The 17,031-nt window shown below is 36.0% G+C and overlaps 1 protein-coding gene and 1 pseudogene across 1 annotated transcript in view; one reads left to right on the top strand and one right to left on the bottom strand.

The window, feature by feature from the left end:
* The window catches only part of CHM (CHM Rab escort protein), a 166,526-nt gene that overhangs the window by 126,339 nt on the left and 23,156 nt on the right, over positions 1-17,031 (bottom strand). The gene's annotated exons all lie outside the window — the stretch shown is intronic.
* On the top strand, positions 1,233-2,697 carry LOC143670950 (zinc finger protein 248 pseudogene; annotated as a pseudogene).

Genomic DNA, 17,031 nt, shown 5'->3' with positions numbered 1-17,031 from the left:
ATACAAATATCCTGTTTCTGCTAAAACTTTTGCCTACAAATTTTAGCATCATGGAAGGTTTGGTTTGCAGCAGTTCTTACTTTGATGTTTACCTAATGGTGATTTATTTCTTATTTCACTGCTACCACTTTCATTTTTCCTTGCAATTCTTCTGCAAGGAAGAGATATTCCTTCTCCTCCACTTGTTTATTTATTCAATTGATTTATTTCAGTAGTCTCATGGATATTAATTTCATTCTCTGGGTTATAATCCAATACTGCCATTTCTTTTTTTTATTTTGTTGCTTAAATCTTTCTACCTCTGGACATTGTGAATTCCTCCCATTCTTTCTTATGTCCTTTTGAAATGCCCCACACTTGTTTGAACACTTCCTTATTTTCTGGGCACCAAAAGATATTCCAGGCTCTCCTTTTTTACCCCTCTCCAGCCATGGAATTAACCACTTATCCCAAGTACGTACTTGAAAATGGCATTTAGAAATGAAGATGTGAGCACTTGGCGAATTTGTTGCTACTGAGATGTCACTGCTTCTAGGCCTTGTCAGTGAACAGAACTCGTTAATATATTTAGCTATATTAACACACTCATATATTTACATATCTGTATTTCTGCATCAATCTTAAGATACATATATATATATATAAAGAACCATTAATCCATATTGATACTTCCAATTAAATGAAAACATTTAAAAATATTATTTTAAAAGTGGATATACAATGGAGTGAAATGCAAAATCTTATCAGATTTTTGAGAAATGACACATGAAAATTCAACATTTTGTGCTTATGTAGGCTTAATTTGAGCTCATGTCTGGGTTCTCTAGAGTAAGCATTCACTTATGCCATGAGAGCTGGCTTAAGAAAACATTGAAAAGTCTTTGGTTAGTATATTATTTATCTGCTCTAAGGTGCCTGGTATACAATAGGAGCTCAGGAAATAATTACTGGATACATGAGTCAATATAAGAATGTATGGTTCCTCCCGGCTGGACTCTCCCTGGCCTCCATGTGCCTCCAGGCCCATTCAGTGTAGGAGCAGCAGTCATGACAGTGTGCTGAAACCATCAAAAGCTGTGTGACAGTCGAATGTCTTGGGCAAGTTTAAGAAGAGAGAACCTAAATTGGTAATAAATCAGTAAGAAACAAATACATTCACTCAGTGAAAACTGTTATGTCTAGGCTCAATATATATCGGAATCATACATGGACACCTCTAACTTCTCCAGGAACAGCAGAAAATGAAGAAATCCCAGGAACAAGTGTCATTTAAGGATGTATGTGTAGACTTCACCCAGGAAGAGTGGTATCTGCTGAACCCTACTTAGACGATCCTAAATGGAGATGTGATCCTGGAACATTACAGCCATCTCATCTCAGTAGATTACTGTATTACTAAGCCAGAGGTGATTTTCAAGATAGGGCAAGGAGAAGAGCCCTGGATATCAGAGGAGGGTTTCCCAAGTCTGTGCTACCCAGAAGATGGGAAAATCGATGACCTGATAGAGAACAACCAGGAAAATCAAGATGAACATTTTTGGTAATTTGTATTCACCAACAACAAAACATTAAGTATAGAGAATGGTAATAGAGTAGAGAAAGCTTTCAATCTGGGCACTGATCCTGTTCCTTCAAGAACATTTCCTATAAAATATGTGATTCTGGTGAAATGAGTTTGAGAAATATTTCAGACAATTATAAGAACTGTTCAGGAAAGAAGCCTGATGAGTTTAATATATGTCAGAAATTGCTCCTTGATATTGAGCATGAGAAAATTCCTACTGGAGAGAAATCTTACAAATATAATCACAAAAGAAATGTCCTCAATCACAGCAAGGTTCTCATTCAGCCAATTTTTGACCAATCTTTTGAGTATAATGAACATGCCTCCTTCCATGAGGAGGCAGCCTGTTTTAAAAATAAGAGAGCTCAGATAGGATAGACTCTCTCTAAATATAATGAATGTGAAAGAGCATTCTTCCCAAATTTAAAGTATAGTATATCTCAGAGAACTCATCTGGAAATGGAGCCATATGGATGCAATATTTATGGGAAGTCCTTCTATATGGATTTCAGATTTGGACATCCAAGACCTCTTACAGGAGCAAATGCTTATGAATATAATGAATATGGGGATACCTTCTATGACAGTTCAACTTTCATTATCCATCAGGGAGCTTATTACTCAAGAAAGATTCATCATGAATAAAAAGTAAGTGCAAAACTTGAGAAAAGTCAACCCACTTTAAACACCAGATAGTACATGGGAGAAAAACCATATGAGTATAATGAAAATGGGAATTATTTCAGCAAAAAAATTCACATCTCAACCAACTTCGGAACAGTCACTCAGGAGAAAAAAAACTCTGAATGTGGTAAATGTGGGAAAACATTTTGGGAGTAGTGAAACCTCACTAAACATCAGAAAACATACACAGGAGAGAAACACTATGTATGTACTGAATGTGGGAAATTATTTTGAAACCATACCTTACCAACCATCAGCAAACATATACAGGGGAAACACTCTATGAATGTAAACAATGTGGAAAAACATTCTGTGTGAAGTCAAACCTCACTGAACATCAGAGAACACGTACAGGGGAGAAACTCTATGAATGCAATGCATGTGGGAAATCCTTCTGTTATAGGTCAGCCCTAACTGTACATCAAAGAATCCACACAGTTTTGGCATAATGCCTTTGTTACATTCAGTGGAAGCATATTACAATGTTACTGTTGAATACAGACCCTAGCTTGCACTGATTGTACTTTTTCCTGTATACCAAATCAAGAACAAGACAAGGATGCCCACTGTCACCACTGTTATTCAACATTGTGCTGGAAGTTCTAGCCAGAGCAATTACACAAGAAACAGAAATAAGAGGCATGCAAATTGGAAAGGAAAAAGTAAAGCACTCGCTATTTGCAGATGTCATGGTCCTATACATATATACACATAGAAAGTCTTGAAAAAATCTACAACAAAACCACTAGATCTAATAAATGAATTCAGCAAAGTGGTGGAGTACAAGAGTAATGTGCAAGAATCAGTAATGTCCCTATGCACTACTAATGAGCACTCTGAGAAGGAATCAAGAAAAAATTCCATTTATAATAGCAAGGACTTCCTGGAAGATGGCGGCTTAGTAAGACGCGCGGATCTTAGTTTCTTCTCCAGGACACCTACTAGGGGAGTAGAAACGATACAGAAAGCGCCCAAAGCCACAACAGAGATAAAAAAGACAGCGTACCCCATCCTGGAACGGCTGGCTGGCTGAGAGAAGCAGCTCGGGTGAGATCGCCGAGGCGCGCGGGCCTTACCGGGCGGGGTGGCAAGCGGCCGGAGTTACTCCCTTCCCCCTTCCCGGGCCGGCTGGGAGAATTGGAGAGGTGGTCCCCTGAAACCAAGGCGACTGGCGCCCACACCACGCGCAGCCCCCGGACCAACTGAGAGAATTGGATTGGAAACCCCCAGGCCGCGGAGAACGGTGACGGGTGGGGGAGGCCCCTTCCAAACCCGTGACTCCCGGGGAACGTGCACTCTCTCAGGCGGGCCGCTGCCGCTGGCGCCCTCCCGCCACGCTTGTTGCCCAGGGCCGACCAGGAAATTCGGACGGGCTCTTTCCCTGGCTGCGGCGACCAGCAACCCTCCTTGCGTTCGGACCCCGGGCCGGCTCAAGCCGCTTTGGCTAGCGAACCCCCAGGACGGCGAGAGTTTTCCAAAGTTTAAGGTCCCACAGCACCTTTTACTGGTGGGACCCGCAGACAAACGTGTGCCACGAGCGCCACCTACTGGGCAGGATAAGAAAAACAGAACCCAGAGATTTCACAGAAAAATCTTGCAAACTTTTGGATCCAATACCCAGGGAAATCTGTCTAAATGCGCAGACGCCAACAGAAGATAACGGATCACGCTCAAATAATTGAAAATATGGCCCAGTCAAAGGAACAAACCAATAGTTCAAATGAGATACAGGAGCTGAGACAACTAATGCTAAATATACGAACAGAAATGGAAAACCTCTTCAAAAACGAAATCGATAAATTGAGGGAGGACATGAAGAAGACATGGGCTGAACATAAAGAAGAAATAGAAAAACTGAAAAAGCAAATCACAGAACTTATGGAAGTGAAGGACAAAGTAGAAAAGATGGAAAAAACAATGGATACCTACAATGATAGATTCAAAGAGACAGAAGATAGAATTAGTGATTTGGAGGATGGAACATCTGAATTCCAAAAAGAAACAGAAACTATCGGGAAAAGAATGGAAAAATTTGAACAGGGTATCAGGGAACTCAAGGACAATATGAACCGCACAAATATACGTGTTGTGGGTGTCCCAGAAGGAGAAGAGAAGGGAAAAGGAGGAGAAAAACTAATGGAAGAAATTTTCACTGAAAATTTCCCAACTCTTACGAAAGACCTAAAATTACAGATCCAAGAAGTGCAGCGCACCCCAAAGAGATTAGACCCAAATAGGTGTTCTCCAAGACACTTACTAGTTAGAATGTCAGAGGTCAAAGAGAAAGAGAGGATCTTGAAAGCAGCAAGAGAAAAACAATCCATCACATACAAGGGAAACCCAATAAGACTATGTGTAGATTTCTCAGCAGAAACCATGGAGGCTAGAAGACAGTGGGATGATATATTTAAATTACTAAAAGAGAAAAACTGCCAACCAAGACTCCTATATCCAGCAAAATTGTCCTTCAAAAATGAGGGAGAAATTAAAACATTCTCAGACAAAAAGTCACTGAGAGAATTTGTGACCAAGAGACCAGCTCTGCAAGAAATACTAAAGGGAGCACTAGAGTCAGAACCAAAAAGACAGAAGAGAGAGGTATGGAGAAGAGTGTAGAAAGAAGAAAAGCCAGATATGATATATATATAATACAAAAGGCAAAATGGCAGAGGAAAATATTATCCAAACAGTAATAACACTAAATGTTAATGGACTGAATTCGCCAATCAAAAGACATAGATTGGCAGAATGGATTAAAAAACAGGATCCTTCTATATGCTGTCTACAGGAAACACATCTTAGACCCAAAGATAAACATAGGTTGAAAGTGAAAGGTTGGGAAAAGATATTTCATGCAAATAACAACCAGAAAATAGCAGGAGTGGCTATACTAATATCCAACAAGTTAGACTTCAAATGTAAAACAGTTAAAAGAGACAAAGAAGGACACTATATACTAATAAAAGGAACAATTAAACAAGAAGACATAACAATCATAAATATTTATGCACCGAACCAGAATGCCCCAAAATACGTGAGGAATACACTGCAAACACTGAAAAGGGAAATAGACACAAATACCATAATAGTTGGAGACTTCAATTCCCCACTCTCATCAATGGACAGAACATCTAGACAGAGGATCAATAAAGAAATAGAGAATCTGAATATTACCATAAATGAGCTAGACTTAACAGACATTTATAGGACATTACATCCCACAACAGCAGGATACACCTTTTTCTCAAGTGCTCATGGATCATTCTCAAAGATAGACCATATGCTGGGTCACAAAGCAAGTCTTAACAAATTTAAAAAGATTGAAATTATACACAACACTTTCTCGGATCATAAAGGAATGAAGTTGGAAATCAATAATAGGCAGAATGCCAGAAAATTCACAAATACCTGGAGGCTCAACAACACACTCTTAAACAACGAGTGGGTCAAAGAAGAAATTGCAAGAGAAATTAGTAAATACCTCGAGGCAAATGAAAATGAAAACACAACATATCAAAACTTATGGGATGCAGCAAAGGCAGTGCTAAGAGGGAAATTTATTGCCCTAAATGCCTATATCAGAAAAGAAGAAAAGGCAAAAATGCAGGAATTAACTGTTCAATTGGAAGAACTGGAGAAAGAACAGCAAACTAATCCCAAAGCAAGCAAAAGGAAAGAAATAACAAAGATCAGAGCAGAAATAAATGAAATTGAAAATATGAAAACAGTAGAGAAAATCAATAAGACCAGAAGTTGGTTCTATGAGAAAATCAATAAGATTGATGGGCCCCTATCAAGATTGACAAAAAGAAGAAGAGAGAGGATGCAAATAAATAAGATCAGAAATGGAAGAGGAGACATAACTACTGACCTCACAGAAATAAAGGAGGTAATAACAGGATACTATGAACAACTTTACGCTAATAAATACAACAATTTAGAGGAAATGGACGGGTTCCTGGAAAGACATGAACAACCAACTTTGACTCAAGAAGACATAGATGACCTCAACAAACCAATCACAAGTAAAGAAATTGAATTAGTCATTCAAAAGCTTCCTAAAAAGAAAAGTCCAGGACCACACGGCTTCACATGTGAATTCTATCAAATATTCCAGAAAGAATTAGTACCAACTCTCCTCAAACTCTTCAAAAAAATCGAAACGGAGGGAAAACTACCTAATTCATTCTATGAAGCCAACATCATCCTCATACCAAAACCAGGCAAAGATATTACAAAAAAAGAAAACTACAGGCCAATCTCTCTAATGAATATAAGATGCAAAAATCCTCAATAAATTCTAGCAAATCGTATCCAACGAAACATTAAAAGAATTATACATCATGACCAAGTAGGATTCATCCCAGGTATGCAAGGATGGTTCAACATAAGAAAATCAATTAATGTAATACACCATATCGACACATCAAAGCAGAAACATCACATGATCATCTCGATGCAGAGAAGGCATTTGACAAGATTCAACATCCTTTCCTGTTGAAAACACTTCAAAAGATAGGAATACAAGGGAACTTCCTTAAAATGATAGAGGGAATATATGAAAAACCCACAGCTAATATCATCCTCAATGGGGAAAAATTGAAAACTTTCCCCCTAAGATCAGGAACAAGACAAGGATGTCCACTATCACCACTATTATTCAACATTGTGTTGGAGGTTCTAGCCAGAGCAATTAGACAAGAAAAAGAAATACAAGGCATCAAAATAGGAAAGGAAGAAGTAAAACTATCACTGTTTGCAGACGATATGATACTATACGTCGAAAACCCGGAAAAATCCACAACAAAACTACTAGAGCTAATAAATGAGTACAGCAAAGTAGCAGGTTACAAGATCAACATTCAAAAATCTGTAGCATTTCTATACACTAGTAATGAACAAGCTGAGGGGGAAATCAAGAAACGAATCCCATTTACAATTGCAACTAAAAGAATGAAATACCTAGGAATAAATTTAACTAAAGAGACAAAAAACCTATATAAAGAAAACTACAAAAAACTGCTAAAAGAAATCACAGAAGACCTAAATAGATGGAAGGGCATACCGTGTTCATGGATTGGAAGACTAAATATAGTTAAGATGTCAATCCTACCTAAATTGATTTACAGATTCAATGCAATACCAATCAAAATCCCAACAACTTATTTTTCAGAATTAGAAAAACCAATAAGCAAATTTATCTGGAAGGGCAGGGTGCCCCGAATTGCTAAAAACATCTTGAGGAAAAAAAATGAAGCTGGAGGTCTCGCGCTGCCTGACTTTAAGGCATATTATGAAGCCACAGTGGTCAAAACAGCATGGTATTGGCATAAAGATAGATATATCGACCAATGGAATCGAATAGAGTGCTCAGATATAGACCCTCTCATCTATGGACATTTGATCTTTGATAAGGCAGTCAAGCCAACTCACCTGGGACAGAGCAGTCTCTTCAATAAATGGTGCCTAGAGAACTGGATATCCATATGCAAAAGAATGAAAGAAGACCCATCTCTCACACCCTATACAAAAGTTAACTCAAAATGGATCAAAGATCTAAACATTAGGTCTAAGACCATAAAACAGTTAGAGGAAAATGTTGGGAGATATCTTATGGATCTTACAACTGGAGGCGGTTTTATGGACCTTAAACCTAAAGCAAGAGCACTGAAGAAGGAAATAAATAAATGGGAACTCCTCAAAATTAAACACTTTTGTGCATCAAAGAACTTCATCAAGAAAGTAGAAAGACAGCCTTCACAATGGGAGACAATATTTGGAAATGATATATCAGATAAAGGTCTAGTATCCAGAATTTATAAAGAGATTGTTCATCTCAACAACAAAAAGACAGCCAACCCAATTACAAAACGGGAAAAAGACTTGAACAGACACCTCTCAGAAGAGGAAATACGGATGGCCAAGAGGCACATGAAGAGATGCTCAATGTCCCTGGCCATTAGAGAAATGCAAATCAAAACCACAATGAGATATCATCTCACACCCACCAGAATGGCCATTATCAACAAAACAGAAAATGACAAGTGCTGGAGAGGATGCGGAGAAAGAGGCACACTTATCCACTGTTGGTGGGAATGTCAAAGGGTGCAACCACTGTGGAAGGCAGTTTGGCGGTTCCTCAAAAAGCTGAATATAGAATTGCCATACGACCCAGCAATACCATTGCTAGGTATCTACTCAAAGGACTTAAGGGCAAAGACACAAACGGACATTTGCACACCAGTGTTTATAGCAGCATTATTTACAATTGCAAAGAGATGGAAACAGCCAAAATCTCCATCAACAGAAGAGTGGCTAAACAAACTGTGGTATATACATACGATGGAATATTATGCAGCTTTAAGACTAGATAAACTTATGAACCATGTAATAACATGGATGGACCTAGAGAATATTATGCTGAGTGAATCCAGCCAAAAACTAAAGGACAAATACTGTATGGTCCCACTGATGTGAACGGACATTCGAGAATAAACTTGAAATATGTCATTGGTAACAGAGTTCAGCAGGAGTTAGAAACAGGGTAAGACAATGGGTAATTGAAGCTGAAGGGATACAGACTGTGCAACAGGACTAGATACAAAAACTCAAAAATGGACAGCACAATAATACCTAATTGTAAAGTAATCATGTTAAAACACTGAATGAAGCTGCATCTGAGCTATAGGTTTTTGTTTTGTTTTGTTTTGTTTTGTTTTGATTTTACTATTATTACTTTTATTTTTTTCTCTATATTAACATTCTATATCTTTTTCGGTTATGTTGCTAGTTCTTCTAAACCAATGCAAATGTACTAAGAAATGATGATCATGCATCTATGTGATGATGTTAAGAATTAATGATTGCATATGTAGAATGGTATGATCTCTAAATGTTGGGTTAATTTCTTTTTTTCCGTTAATTAAAAAAAAAAAAAAAAGAGAGAAGGGATAATTGGAGCTGAAGGGATACAGACTGTACAACGGGACTGGATATAAAAACTCAGAAATGGACAGCACAATACTACCCAATTGTAATGCAATTATGTTAAAACACTGAATGAAGCTGCATGTGAGGTATAGGTTTTTTGTTTTTGTTTTTTTTGTTTTTTTTTCTTTCTATTATTGTTTTAATTCTTATTCTGTTGTCTTTTTATTTCTTTTTCTAAATCGATGCAAATGTACTAAGAAATGATGAATATGCAACTATGTGATGTTATTAAGAATTACTGATTGTACATGTAGATTGGAATGATTTCTAATTGTTTTGTTAATTCTTTTTTTAATTAATAAAAAAAAGAAAAAAATATAATAGCAAATAAAATAATAAAATATCTAGGAATAAATACAAAGTATGTAAGGGACTTGTACACTGAAAATTACCAAACACTGTTGAAAGAAAGAAATTAAAGACCTAAATAAATGGCAAACTATCTCATGCTCATAGATAGGAAGACTAAAAATTGTTAAAATGTGAATTCTACCCAAAGTTATCTACAGATTCCACAAAATCCCAATCAAAATTCTAACAGCATTCTTTGCAGAAATGAAAAGCAAATCATCAAATTTATATGGAAGGATAGGTAAAGGGATCCGAACAGCCAAAATCATCTGAAGAAAAGAACAACAACTCTGGAGGAATCATACATCCCCAAAACAAAAATTATTACAAAGCTACATTAATCACAATGGCATGATACTAGCACAAAAACAAACATATATCAATAGAATGGAATCAAACTGAGAGTTTAGAAATAAATCTAAACATCTATAGTCAACTTATTTCTGACAAGGGTATCAGGTCCACTCAATGGGGAAAATTTAATCTCATCAACAAATGCTGCCAGGAAAATTGGATATCCATCGCAAAAGAATGAAGGTGTACACCTACGTCACGCCATATACAAAAATCAAACCAAAATGGATTGAAGACCTAAGTACAAGAACCAAAACTCTAAAAACTCCCTGAAGAAAACAGGGTAGCATCTTTAGGACAATGTGTTACACAATGGTTTCTTAGACTTTATGCCAAAAGCACAAGGAGATATTACTGAATTTTATGCAGCAGACTGATGCGACTACATGCAATGTGGTGAATGGACTAGCTGGCTGAAGATTAGTGAGGAGGCTCTGAGCTTACCTAGCTGAAAAATGAAGAGGGTCTGAACAAAGGAAGTGACAGTGAAATGGAGTGAAGGAGATAAGGTAGGGAGTTTATATTAAAGTTAAGTAAGGTGGGTGAAAGTACGTTGGCAAAGTATTCAGAACAGTGCCTGGAATAGCTTAAAAATGTTAGCTGCTGTCATCATCAACATCATTGTCATTATCATCATCGTCATCATTATCATCATCATCATCACCACCACCATCTATAGAGCCTGATAACAGAGTAAATTTGGAAGATACGGAAGAGATAAGATAAAAAGATTTCAAGTCTGAGTTGAGAAATATGGTAGATAATATTGCCACTCAAAAAAATTGAGAGCAAGATGCTATTGTTTTTAGTTATTGTGTGTTTTGATATGGGAACAGGATGAATAATAAGTTTGAGATGTTTGTGGAACATCTAGATGAACACACCAGAGAATAGGATATATAGATCTGGAGGAAGGACAGATTCAGAAGAGGTGATATCAGTAATATAGCAGATAACCACTACCCTCAAATAATGATGCCCCTTTGAGCACCCTAATCTAAGTTTGAAGTCTGGGGGAATCAACAACAAGGCATATCTTTACTCTCAAAAGCCACCAAGTCTGAAGATTTGAAAAAGTTTTGTCACTTTGAAATACTATTTTCATTAAAATATAAGGCTGTAAAGCAACCATGTTATCTGGCCTTTCTAATTGAGTCTCTTAATTGAAACAAAATTTTACTTCTTATATTCCTAATCAAACTTATTTTTGGAATATCAGTAAATTCTATGTGATTTCTGAAATGTCCATCATTCTGGGAAGACCTCAGGTTTTAGGACAAGAAAGACAAAATAGTTTTGAGTATAAATTAGACACATACTAGCTGGGTAAAGTGAGAAAAATTACTTAACCTCTCTATGCCTCACAGTGCCTATCTGTTAAAGTACAATAATACTATCTACCTCTCACATTGTTGTGATGGAAATGAAATTACATAAATATATAACTAGCATGGTGACCAGCATATATTGAATATTCAACCAGTAATAGCTTTTATTATTACTATATCTTTGAAGAGTTTACAAAAAATATTTTCTTTTCAATTTTAGATTTCTTCCACTAATTAACATTATCAGAAAGAAATCTGAGTTTATACTTTTATCAAACCTTTTAAAGTACACTGGCCTAGTATCTAGGCTTTCAAAGATGGTAGATTATTCTGGCATGTAAAAGTATGGTATTTCAAAAAAGACTGAATTGAGAGATTAACACATACAGGTATGCATCCAATAGTGAAAGAGAATTCCGAAGGCAGGCCTTGTTTGAAAACTCAACCTATCTTAATCTGAAAATGCCCTCCAATAACAGAGGGGTTAATAACATGCTTGGAAAATAAATCTTAGATGGGTTATGTAAATTAATGAATACTACCCTTGGATTCCTACATATTAACAAGGTTGATAATATATGGGAAGGCACTATATACTATGATAAACCTAGTCATTCTTTGCATTCTAGAATTCTGAAAAACAGTGCAGTTTAAAAAAATAAAACAAAGCCCATTTCTTCTTGTTTCTCTTCTACTCCAATTAAGGAACAATTAAACTACCAATATACAATGATAAAAGCACTGAATAGGTAGATGGAAGAATAGGGTTTATTTGGAGAGAAAGCAGGGTTAGTGAAATTTAAACTACATTTATCCTAAATGAGTTTTCCATAAACTTCTTATTTATAGTCACTTTTAAGAAAAATTAAATTCTAGATATTTTTTCCTAATTAAGATTTTACTAATAGTTCAAATTTTCATGAATTTTAAGATAATCACATATTCAAAATCTATTGCCTGAATTGCACAACAATCCAATATGAACTCTAAAACATATATATATATAGCATATATAAATTGTATACACCCATACACATATACAAGAAGCGCAGGTATGAGGCTTCCAAGCCTCTTGCAGAATTGTTCATTACTTAAAAAACAAACTCACTCATACAAAAGCATTAATAATGATACTTGTGGCTTATTCTCAAAGGAAACAGATCACTATTTCACAGAATATAATATTAAAAGGTATACATTAGATATTTCATATATTTTTGGTGAAGATTCAAGAATCCCAATGCTTTTCTAGCTTAAAAAATTTATACACACATACGAATTTATGCACATATATACATACATACACATTTGTGGATGTGTATATAAATTTTAATTTTGTGTAGAAATATCTGGAAGTATCAAATACTGGCATGGATAAATTACAACTCAACATGCAGAACCCTCTGGCCATTTCTTGAACATGCAGCTGCAATGACCGACTCAGGCAAACCTATAAAAACACGAACCTATATCATTTAGAATGTAGAAATAAATATATTACTCAAAATGTTCAATTAATGGTATCACTATAAAGAATAGTTTATGAAAAGAGGGTCATCTATGCATTTAAAATTTTGAGTTTCATATAATATTGTTAGATGTTTCTTAGATATATAGTACTGATACTGAAAACTTCATTATGTAGTACAGATTTTTTAAAAAATCAAGTACTTGAGGGCGGGCCACAGTGGCTCAGCAGGTAAGAGTGCTTGCCTGCCATGCCTGAGGACCCGGGTTCGATTCCCGGTGCCTGCCCACGTTAAAAAAAAAAAAATCAAGTACTTGAATTATTTTTACCTTCAAATTACCGTAAATTAGCAACTGTCAGAATATCGTTCATGTAACACTTTATTATTTAGGAACCATGTTCACAAGGTAGCTCATCTGATTCGCTCAACTGAGCTGATATATAAGCCTCTATAAACAATAAAGGCATCTATATACAATGAAGAAGAAACAGAAGCTGAAATACATTAACTCGCCCTATTTTTTTTAATTGACAAATCACACACATACAGTCCATACATGCTGTACAATCAATGACTCGCAATATCATCACATAGTTGTGAATTTATCACCATGATCATTTTTAGAATATTTGCATCACTCCAGAAAAAGAAAAAGAAAAAAAAAACATATGTATTCATACCACTTACGCCTCCCTCTCATTGACTACTAGTACTTCAAACTACCTGATTTTTTACCCTTTAGTCCCTGCTATTACTTATTTTTTATCCTTTTTAAAAACTTTCTGTTCATACCCTAGATAAAAGAAGCATCAGCCACAAGGTTTTCATGATCACACAGTCACACTATAAAAGCTATATAGTCATACAACTGTGTTCAAGAATCAAGGCTACTGGAACACAGCTCAACAGTTTCAAGTACTTCCCTCCAGCCACTCCAATACACCATAAACTAAAAAGAGATATCTATATAATTCATAAGAATAACCTCCAGGATAACCTCTTGACTCTTTAGAAATCTCTCAGCCACTGACACTTTATTTTTTCTCATTTCTCTCTTCCCCGTCTTGGTCAAGAATACTTTTTCAGTCCCATAAGGCTGGGTCCTGGCTCATCCCACAAGTCCTGTCCTATGTTGCCAGGGAGATTTATACCCAAGAATCATGTCCCATATGTGGGGAGGGCAGTGAGTTCACCTGCCAAGTTGGCTTAGAGAGAGAGGCCACAGCTGAGTAACAAAAGAGGTTCTCTGGAGGTAACTCTCAGGCATAATTATAAGTAGGTTTAGCTTCTCTTCTGCAGGAATAAGTTTCCATGGGGCAAACTAATGAAAGATCAAGGGCTCAACCAATTGAACTGGTTGTCCCCAGCTGCTTGCAAAAATATCAGGAATTCCCCAGGTGGGGAAGTTGAAAACGTCCTCCTTTCTCCCTAGTCCCCCAAGAGGACTTTGCAAATACTTTTTATTCTCTGCCCAAATTCTCTGGGATATATCATGGCATCACATTAAGCTGTACAGGTGTCCTTACGATCCTCTGGGGTGCCTCTCTGTGTTCTAGTCCAGTAGTAATGGGGGGTAGCCTAGAGAATATGGGTAGCCCCCAGAGCAAGTCTCTGAGTGTTCTGCTGGGGTGTCTAGAAGGAATTGTGTCTATGCTTCTTTTGGGGATTCTGGCAAGCCTGGATAGGGATCTGGGCAGACTTCTTACCTGGTGCCAGGTTGCTGACTTCAGAGTCCTAGGCAAACCTATGTGTGACAGTCTCCAGTCTGGAATGTGAATTCATATCAGGATACTTGGCCTGTGTCTGTAGATTGAGGTCTTGGCTCAGGCTACGCATATTCGAGTTCAGTAGTGGAATATCACAGGAGTAAACAATTAACCCAGATCTAACTCCAAAGCTACAATGCTTCTGAATAGAAATGGCATACATTTTTTACTTCAAGCAACAGATTAGCTAGTTTAAAAAGAAACTGAGCCATTTACAAGATACATTTTTATTTTGCTTTTTGATCAATATAACAGTTTGAAAAGAAAACAGTACTTTGGAATCAAATTAATTCATACCATAAAGTTGATGATCATAAAGGGAAATATATACTACTACTACTAATGCTAGCAAAAATTAAAAATTACCAAAGATAATGCCTTTATAATTAAAAAAAAAATCAGGCATTCAGCTACATTTGATAGCTAAAGCCTATGCTATGAGCGCAAGACTCTTCCATAACTTTTCATTATAAAATCTATCATTTCTATAGTGGCAGTTAAATCTTTTATATCAATTAGATGAATAAAACATCTTCTGAAAGTTTAGTGCAATTCTATACTACTACTACTGACACTTTTCATAATGAAACATGCTGATCCTGTTGGATTTCTAACTAGTAGAAAAGAAGCAGCACCATTCTTTTGCCTGGGTTTAAACTATACACTAAGCTCAAGGATTTCAGGAAAATAGAAAGGTTATTTTCTTTATTTTTTAAAATAAGCATATGGAAGCAAGTGACATAGCCAATTTCTAGTTAAAAAACACATTAAACACCAGCCTCAATTTTCTTCACCAAGGAACTAGAGTTTTCCAGTGATAAACACTTTGTGGTATATAATATTTAATTCAAAACAAGAAGTCTCGTCAAATGAACGAAATATAAACAGCAAAAATCAACTATTGGAAATAAGCCATTATAAAATTTCAACCTTTGGAAATAATTCAGGAAAACACTAAGTGAGAATTTGAGGAGTAGAGAGAGAAAGGGAAGTTTTAAAAATTTAAACATATTTTGTAGTTCAAACACGTTAAAACTTTATTACTTTAATGTGTTTATTTTAGACTACCTGAACTTTTCATTACACCTAAAAAGAAAACTTTTCTTCTACTTTAAAGGGCAACAAGCAGCTTAGTTAAAAAGGACAATAGCAAAAAAATACTCAGGAAGCAGAACTAGCATGTTAAAGATTAATGTTCTTATATTTAACAGTGATAGCATTAACAATAATACCACCAAACATTAATAGGGGGCTATAAAGCTCACAAAGTATTCAAATACAATCATCTCATTTATTACTCATTATAATCGTAGGAAGAAGATAGTATTATTCATAGAAGAAGGGACATTCAGAACAGCTGAATAACTTGCCAATGATCAAGTAATTCAGTAATTCATTATCCCCATTTTCAATTACTATGGTAATTCAGTATCTCCAACTTGGACATAAGTTATAGAATGAGGATTTGAGGACAGGATAGCAACATAATGAAATGGGCATGGACTCAATTAGAGAGACTTAGGCTTTAATCTTAGCTTTGTTGAACTAGGCATGTGACCTGAGACAAGTCACTTGACTTCTCAGGACCTTTGTTTCTATACCCATCAATTGGCCTGCTACCATCTACTTCATAGGATTGCTGTAACAATTAAACAAGAGAACTATATAAAATGCTCCTTAGTCCAGTTCTTAGCAGTGGGTACTTGCCCAATAAACAATAGTTACTCTTATTCTTCAAAAAAACATTTGAAAAGCACCTCATTTTCATCTAAATATCATTAATATAAATACCAATTGGGGAAAATAATTAATAAAATCACCCTCCTCATATTTGTCCCAGAATGGTTACTTTGCATAGCAAATATGCATATCGTTCTTTCACGGCTACAATCAACACTGTCTGAAGACAAGCCTCTGCTGCAAAGCAAAGCCAAGAATATTTTTCAATACTGAACATGGTTTGAGTCAAAGTGCATAAAACCAAAATGACTATCATTTATGTTTTTCCTTAATATTTCCATCCAAACATCCCTACATGTCTGTGAAACTGATAGGCTATTTGTATGTTAATGGCAAGGATCTATTATCTTCATACTTACAGAATGATTAAAATAACAGAATACTAATATAGCTAGTTCATAGCTGTGATTTCATATCTGCTCCTACTCATTCAATAAATACTGAGTTGGTAGTTCCTTGAACACAGGAGGCATATAGTAGATTCTGTGTAAATGTTTGCTGAAGTAAAGAAAAGGAGAAAGAAAAGGGGGAAACAGGAGAGGGAAGGAGGGATAAAGCAAACAGTGCTAGATGGTGGGGGAAAAAAATAAGATTAAGGTAATCCCTAACCTAAAAGAGCAAGAGTCTAAAGATATTAAAATAATAAATTTATTCATTTAAATACATTTAAAACGTTTAAAGGAACACAGTAGAAAAAATATATATTCCCTCTATAGAGAGTCACAGAGGCTCCAAAGAGGCAATGGACGCTAACTGTGTCTTTCAGGATCTTGAATACCCCAATT

Source organism: Tamandua tetradactyla, chromosome X (assembly GCF_023851605.1).
Source record: "Tamandua tetradactyla isolate mTamTet1 chromosome X, mTamTet1.pri, whole genome shotgun sequence".
Lineage (NCBI taxonomy): Eukaryota > Metazoa > Chordata > Mammalia > Pilosa > Myrmecophagidae > Tamandua > Tamandua tetradactyla.
Note: the sequence above shows the minus strand (reverse complement) of the source record. Positions and strands in the feature narration are given on the sequence as shown.